The sequence below is a fragment of the Urtica dioica genome, chromosome 2, assembly GCF_054948205.1.
Source record: "Urtica dioica subsp. dioica isolate 48M chromosome 2, U.dioica_male_clone48M_v1_H2, whole genome shotgun sequence".
Lineage (NCBI taxonomy): Eukaryota > Viridiplantae > Streptophyta > Magnoliopsida > Rosales > Urticaceae > Urtica > Urtica dioica.
Genome location: NC_142757.1, coordinates 7,090,520 through 7,098,740, shown reverse-complemented (window position 1 = coordinate 7,098,740; position 8,221 = coordinate 7,090,520). Strand labels below are relative to the sequence as shown.

The following is an 8,221-nucleotide window of genomic DNA, read 5'->3' as shown; positions in this document are numbered from 1 at the left end:
CCCAAGCAAGAATATGCTACATCTTAGGAATTGATGGAAAACCTTCTAGAAAGACGGTTAACACAATCTCCCAACTTAGAGATAGCGTCGAGTCGACCAAGGTCTTCCGCGAAATCCACGATGACATCTGCATGACACCCAAGTACAAGGTGCCGGCGTCCTCGTCCCAAATAGGGAGGGACCCTACAGAGTCCGCCAGGTCATACATGACGGGACCTACTACATCGGATACACGGACGAGACCCCGATCTGTCACCCTTGGAATGCGAAACACTTGAGACAGTACTACCAGTAGCCTGCGCTTCCCCCATTTATTGCTTCGCTTTCCAACATTTAAAAAGGCCTACGAGCCAATGTTTTAGGATTTCAAATTTTTGCAATATTAATAAAGTTCGAAGTTTTTCTTTCAAAATCCTCTTTATCAAAGTTTTTCGGCCATCGAGATAACGCTTGTAAACCCAAAAACTTTGGGGGCTAGTGACATAGACAACGGTAAATACGCTCGAAATTCTCAAGAAAGTACGCTCCACCAAAACAAAACACCCAAACATAAACAGGAAGAAGCGTGCTCTAAAGACGCCTCTGTGACGCGCCATAAGACATTCAAGAGATGTTGGTTAAAGACGCCTCTACGGCGCTCCATAAGACATCCAAGAGATGAAAGCTAAAGACGCCTTAGCAGCGCGCCATAAGACATCCAAGAGTTGATGGCTAAAGTTGCCTCCACCGCGTGCCATAAGACATCCAAGAGATGCGGGCTAAAGACGCCTACGCATCGCGCCATAATACATCAAAGAGATGTAGGCTAAAGATGCCTCCACAGCGCGCCATAACACATCCAAGGGATGCAAGATAAAGACGCCTATGCGGCGCGCCATAAGACATCCAAGAGACGCAGGCCAAAGACGTCTCCGCGGCGCGCCATAAGATATCCAAGAGATGCAGGCTAAAGACGCCTCCGCGGTGCGCCATATCATTATAGAACTTCCCGCTAGAGTGATTTTTTCCCCTATACATTGACTACAACAATTACATTAAGACCCCTTCCGAGTTGTTGCCAGCGCTTTCCCGGGCCGAACCGAAATTGATTTGAAGCTATCAATGCTACGGTATTATTCTTTTCCCATTAATTCGACAGATACATGACAGATATACAACCTTTTTCCATGATGTAAAGTTGTTCTGAGCAAGACGCCTACATGGCTCACCTAGGATGCCTACATGGCGAATCTAAGACGTCTACATGGCACACTTAAAGACGCCAACATGACGCACCTAAGACGCCTCCACGGTGCGCCATAAGACATCAAAGAGATGCAGGCTAAAGACACCTCCGCGGCGCGCCATAAGACATCCAAGAAATGCAGGCTAAAGATGCCTCCGCGGCGCGCCATAAGACATCCAAGAGATACAGGCTAAAGACACCTCTGCGGTGCGCCATAAGACATCCAACAGATGCAGGCTAAAGACGCCTCCGCAGCGCGCAATAAGACATCCAAGAGATGCAGGCTAAAGACGCCTCTGTGGCACAGCATAAGACATCCAAGAGATCTAGGCCTAAGACCCCTACATGGCACACATAAGACGCCTACATGGCGCACCTAAGCCACCTACATGGCGCACTTAAGATGCCTATGTTGGAATTGATCTAGGGTTTAAGAAAAAGATTAAACGCTTCGGGAAGCGGCGGAATTTTAAAAAATTTCTTTACAAGTAAAAACAGTTTTTACTAACCTAGACAAAGAGCAAGTACATGTAATTAAAAACTAATATGAGCTAATAAGTTTACTAACTTTTCTTGAAGCTTGATCTTTGAGAAGCTCTTAGAAAGTTGCAACGCTCGTCTCCCCTCGCAGCACGTCTCTCTTCCTTTCCTAGGCACCTCGAGCAACCACGAAAGTTTCTATCACTAAATCACTCGAAATAAAGGAATTAGTGAGTGGGCACTTTTAAACACTACGACTTAAGAACAAGCCTTGAAGTCGCAGAGCTAAACACTAGGTCGAGTGAGGACCTAGGTGCCAAAACAGTTTCGGCCAAAGTTCCAGAGAGAGAGTCTCTCAAATCTCTTAAACTTGGATGAATGAAAAGTGTGGAATGAGGCTCCTATTTATAGGAGAGGTCTTACCTTAAATAAGGTAGTTTCCTCTTCTATAGAATATCACATATTAATGAGCCAATTTCCCCTTTTCTTCTATGAGGCACACGGCCAAGACTTGCCAAGCAAGTCCTTGGATTTGTTTCCTCTTTTATTTGTTTCTCTCTTGACCCTTATGGCCGAAATTCCCTTATGCCATGCATAGGAAATTTGTTTCCTCTTTTTCTTTTGGCAAGTATCTAAATACATTTATGCACAAAATAAACTCTCTTTCCTCTTGGGTAGTAGGCGCCCAAATCTTCTAGAAAGGCTTCTAGAATTTTCTTCACTTGTTCATGACAACATAAGAAAAGGCCCATTTAGAATTTTCAATAAAATTCTTATGAAATGAAATTAATCCACAAGGCCCAATAATCAAGTTATGGCCGAGTGATATTAAGTCATCAAATGAACTTGTCAAAAAATTTATTGACATTCATTTCATCCTATGTCTCAAAAGACAAAAATACCCTTTTGACAATTTTCGTTCTTGTTTTGACTTAGCTTCCAGTTTAACTATTCCTATCGATGTGATTCGTGACAGTGACCTCATGGACCCAAATGAACAAAGCTTGAGCTAAACACTTGGACTCAAAAGTTCACAAACCTTTTCCAAGTTTAGCTTAATGCCAACTGACTCCACTAAAGAGTTGACACTGAAAATCTCTCGGTTCAAATGAATTTATTTTCTACTCAAGAAGTCGACCTAATTATGATGAGCGGATCCACTGAATATTATCTATGTTTACCCTTCATGAATGTCATCAGCTAGTCGGGATTTACTAAATTACCATTTTACCCTTCTAGCTGTTATTTTCTCAACTCCTTTGTCGCTTGTGAATAAGTTAGAAACAATGTATTGACGAGGAGCTAACAAGTCACATTGTTTCATCCAAAAGAGTCAGAACTCAATTTGGACACTGGCCAGTTCATTTATTCACACTCCAAGGAACAAAGCATGAGGTGACATACATTGCATTTCAGCAATCTTGTACATGAATTCCATATCTATGAGAACTTCACAAAGTTACTCATGACATTCTCACAACTTAGTACTTCACCAATAGGCCCTGTTCGGAATCACATAGTGAGTCCGAGCTCTGACTTTCTCAAATGAGAATACTAAGGTGTGAAATGACATGTCTCATTTCAGGATTAAGGTAAGCATGATGCAATTCATACATAGTGACTTCGAGACATAAGAGGTTGCATGGTTTGTTCTTATCTTGTCTCTAGAAGTGCACTGGTCAATTCAGTACCTTCGGAAGATACCTAGAAGAACTATAGAGTCTCCAACTCTCAATGCCTCATAACCAGACATCATAGATTCTTCTAACAATCATACTGACGTCAATAGTCCTTTGACCCTAAGATTGCGAATATATCGTTTTAAGCAAACTACGAAGAGTTTGTTCATGCAAATCTACATTTGTCTCTTCGTAAGTTGTTAAGTTTGTTTATGGACTAAAAGACTAAGGTTTTATCATAAAGCTTCAAACAAAGAAAGAATGAATGAACGTTTCAACTTTATAATTAATGAATAAGCAATTACAAGCAAGAGTCTTCGTAAGACTATATGACATCAAATGTACATAAATAGACACTACTAGTCTTCTTGTGGGCACCATTGACAACAGCCTACATGGTGCATCTAAGCCACCTACATGGCGCACCAAAGCTGCCTACATGGCACACTTAAGACGCCTACATGGCGCACTTAAGATGCCTACATGGTGCATCTAAGACGCCTACATGGCGCACTTAAAATACCCACATGGCGCATCTAAGACGCTTACATGGCGCACTTAAGACGCCTACATGGCACATCTAAGGCGCCTACATGAAGTACTGTTGTCGCTCGTTTTCGGACAACGATTTAGGAGTCAAAGGCGGTTAGACCCAAGGCCGGACCAAGTGGTCTCGCCTCGACTCGAGCGTGTCGGGCTTGGTATCCCAAGCCGTCCCTTAGCTGTTGGTGGTTTCAATCTCGTCCAGGCACCTGAAAAGCAAGCAGGAAGGTGTGAACTACAAAGGGGAAACAGAGGGGTTGCCTCTGTTTACCTCTCTGACGCTCAACATTAGCAGGATTGAGGTGGATATAGAGGGTTTAAGTGTTTAGAGGCTGTAAAGGATAACTTTTGAATCTCGCCGTTTGTAAAATTTACGAGCTTCCGTTTGTTACAATTAAATTAATGAGTGAATTATGGACGTATGAATTTATCGAGTTAATTTAAGTTCTTTTAAGGTAATGGAAAATCTCGGAATAAATAAAGGATTTATCGAGTTCGTCTTGAGTAATAAATTATTTTCCGATGAAATATTCTGGAATTTAATTTAAGAAATAAATTCTCAAGGATGAGAATTATTTCTGAGAAACCTTAAATATATTTAAATTAATCGAGAACGAATGAGAATTCTCTCGGTTTTTTTTATTAATTAAGGACAAGATTGGGAAATTTTATTTTGAAAGGACTACTATGCAACACATTGAAGGACGAGATTGAAAAGAAAAGTTGAAGAAGGGCTGTCTGGTGAGTGACGTGTCAAAAATATCGTGGGCCACTTATTTTCCGTATGGCTAAGTGAGGAGCTGCCATGTGGTAATTTTTTTTCCTCATCTTCTTGAATTCGGACACCTCACCATTTCTCTCTTCCTTTTCCTTCTTCCTGATACTTCTTCTTTCTTCTTTTTCCTGGTCCTGCGTGCACAACACCTGCAGAGAAACAAAGAAAAAAAAATTCAGCCAACAACAATTGATACCGAGCTTCATCGATACCATCTCTCCTCTCACTCCTTCTTCCTTTCTTCTTCACTCCGCGCCATCACTCTCGCCCGAGTCTCCAACACCGCGCGCGCGCTCCGGCGAGGAGAACGCCGCCGCGAGCTCACCCAGGGCCACCGACCGTGGAGGGACACCGGGAATCAAGAGAGAGCACGCCGGAGAGTCCAATTCCTCTAAAAATGAGGTAAACATCTTGGACCCGAATTGGAATTAGGGTTGATGATTGATTTGGGGATTTTGTAATCCCGGGGTGTTTATGAGGAATTGATTGAAGATGGTTGTTATTTTTGAGCTCGTGTTTTGATGATTAAGACTTGAATTTATCAAGTGATTATGGATTTGGTATGAATTTGAACGAGTCTTGGCTGGGTTATTTGTTTTTAGCCGTGTGGTTCTTTGTTGTGGCCGTGAGTTTTCTTGGCCGAGGGACTTGTTTCAGTTGTGAGTCCTTTTGATTGTTGGTTGAGTTAGTTCTCGGGTTGTGAAGTTATGTGAATTTGAAATCGTCGTTTGTGTTTTGAGATGAGTTGGTTCGTTTCGAGTTTGGTTAGCTCGTTGTGAGATTGAAATGTGAATTTATTGACAAGTTTGGGTTTTGTGACAAGTGATGTTATTAGTGGTTTGATTTCGGATTCTAAGTCGAGTCGGGAGTTTGGGTTTGTAAATTGACTCGATATTCATTTTTATTTCACAGCTCAGTTACAGATCAGAGAGAATCGAGCGAGAGCCGGCGGAATTGAACACGTTGAAGCCGGAAAAGTAGTGAATTCAGAACAGATTTTTAAAGCTCGATCTCACTCGTGAGTCGTTTATCGCTTTATAGCGTTAGACTCGAGTCTTAATTTTGGATTTGAGATTTGTACTCAAGGATTATTAATTATTTATTAAGAGATGTTCGAGAATTTAATTTTTGGTTAATTCATTTAGAATTCTCGGTTTGTACTATTTTTGGATTATTCATTAAATTTATTTAAGACTCGTTAAATAATGATTTGGATTTTATTTCGTAGTCATTCTCTGGTACGAATTCGTACGAGTCTTGAATAAGTTTAAATTCTGAAAAGCCGGGAAATAAGTTAATTAAATTCTCGAACCCCTGAACCGACTCGCAGTGAATCCCGATAACGAACCTTAAGCTTGTCATCACCTTTCGGATCATTGACTAGTGAGTTTTCAACTTTGGGTTTTAGTTTCTCGACGCCTCAGAACGTGATAACGCTCCAGGATGTGTAGAGTCTCGGGAAGCGTGAAAAGCGAGGAAACTCCAGAAGTCAACCAATTTTCAGACGATCTTTTCCGGGTAAGTGAGGAGACCTAAGTCAACTACTTACCAAGGGAATAACCCTGTTTGTTTGTGCATTTGTTTGCTAGTAAACAAGAGTAGGTGAAAGCCCTAAAATGAATAAACTTAAAAGTTAAGGCTTCGGCCACTCTTGCTTGAAAACTTAGTTCGGGTACGCCCGTTAGGTTCAAATGCTAACTTGAACCAGCTTTGTTGTTGCTTTGTTGTTGTTAGATCCCTCTGCTAACCATAGAGTTTGGCTAGATTGGAGGTTACAGGAGCGCATGTTAGACTCTCGGATTCGAGCCCAGGGTAGAAGTACCGGGAGTCACATCCTGAGTCTTCAATCTAAAACACTTAACGAGCATGAAAGGGAAACCATAATTCTTTCGGGATTTATCTCGAGACGCTCTCCTGTTTGTAATTAGTTGTATACTCTATAAGCTTGAGTATCCAAATAATAAATAATGTTGTCGGTGATACCCACGAGTTCCGACGCGTGTTGAGGACTAAGACAGTCCTGATGGCGCTGAGTACTCCACGGGAGTTGCTGAGGGCACCCCGTTCTGGCAATGGGAAAGGTCGCCCCGGCGAGCCCATTTGCTGTGTCATGACGGCACGTAGCGCCGGCGCCCAGACGAAGATGGTACCACTAGTGGATCCCAGACAGTTTTAAAACACTAAAGCCATTGATGACTACTGCTCGAAGTCTGAGGTTGGCTTCTTCTCATTCCAAGGGTTGTAGCAGGGGATGTTGTATAACCTTGTGGAATGGCAAGTGATAACGTAGAGCGAGGCCCCGCGTTAGGCATGCTCTTGAATCATATGTATCTGCACTCTGCATTCTTATGTGTTTGTTTGCACGTCACATGGCATTAGTCGTTTTACTTTATAGATAGACTCCCACTTACTGAGTCAATCGACTCATAGTTTTATGACCCTTGGTAATGTAGATAAGGGAAAAGCTTGTAAGCGGGAAACGAGATTGAAGACCGAGACCGAGCGCGTATTGCCTTGACCTATGGGCTATGGGGTTTCTTAATCGGGGTTAGTATCTTCTGATAAAACATTCCGGAACATATTTGTATAGGAGTCGCTATAAGACTCTAAGTTATAAAAGCGAAAAATTTCCCCGAATTTTCGCAAACTATTTTATTATATAATCTTATGAGATATTATGCTTAATTAATGTGTTTATATTATGAGTTATGTATATATTTGAGTTGATCAGTCGTGGTTCGTGGGCGAGCTGTCGCTCGCGGGTCGTGACAGATTTTGTGGTATCAGAGCCCCAGGTTTAGCCGTTTCTGTAGACTTGGGATACGTGTTCTCGGTATAGGTCGCGAGTATGCCATGTGATAGTGTTGTGCTTAGATTCGACCTGTCTAGAGATAGGTTCGACATGATGCAGGATGAGTTGCTAGGAGTTAGATCTCTCCTCCCCGATGAGATTCGTCTGTACCGCGATGCGATCACGTGAATTCCTTCGACCGCAAGTACGTTCAGTGTCGTGAGAGGCACCCTCACTTAGGGGCCGGTGGATCGGTCTGACTTGTGAGTGGATGAGTGTCATCTCAACGTTTCACTGCTCCAGTACGAATATCGCGATGACCCCTCCTTGTTGGCCAACGTTGAGTCGATGGACTCGTTTCACCGGTGACGGTATTATCAGCCGAGATTGTGAGATGTTCCAGAAGGTGATACAATACACGTTGGGGCAAGAGAGGGGGGCGAGTGGGAGGAGCAACTTACAAATTCTACCAGCTCGGGATTGAATCGGTTGTCCGATATGGAGACCGACTTGTCCAAGAAATTGTGGACCGGTGTCCGATGTGCTCGAGGATAGACTCCAGCGAGGGATCGAGTATTGGGAGCTATGTGTAGAGCTCCAATATCTGACGCTGGAATCTGATTGTCCCTTGTTCGCTGTCTTACGAATGCAGACTGAATTCCTCGTCATGACTCGATGTGGTATATGAGTACCTTACCCCCGATGATTGTTTTTCCGGTGGTTGTTCT

The 8,221-nt window shown here is 42.7% G+C and overlaps 1 long non-coding RNA gene across 1 annotated transcript; it reads left to right on the top strand.

Moving 5' to 3' along the window:
* The first annotated feature begins 4,842 nt into the window (after positions 1-4,842).
* Positions 4,843-7,409, top strand: LOC149404038 (uncharacterized). Its single transcript, XR_016295490.1, has 4 exons — positions 4,843-5,104; positions 5,615-5,720; positions 6,111-6,220; positions 7,156-7,409. It is a non-coding gene; the product is annotated as an uncharacterized LOC149404038 (long non-coding RNA).
* The last annotated feature ends 812 nt before the right edge of the window (positions 7,410-8,221 follow it).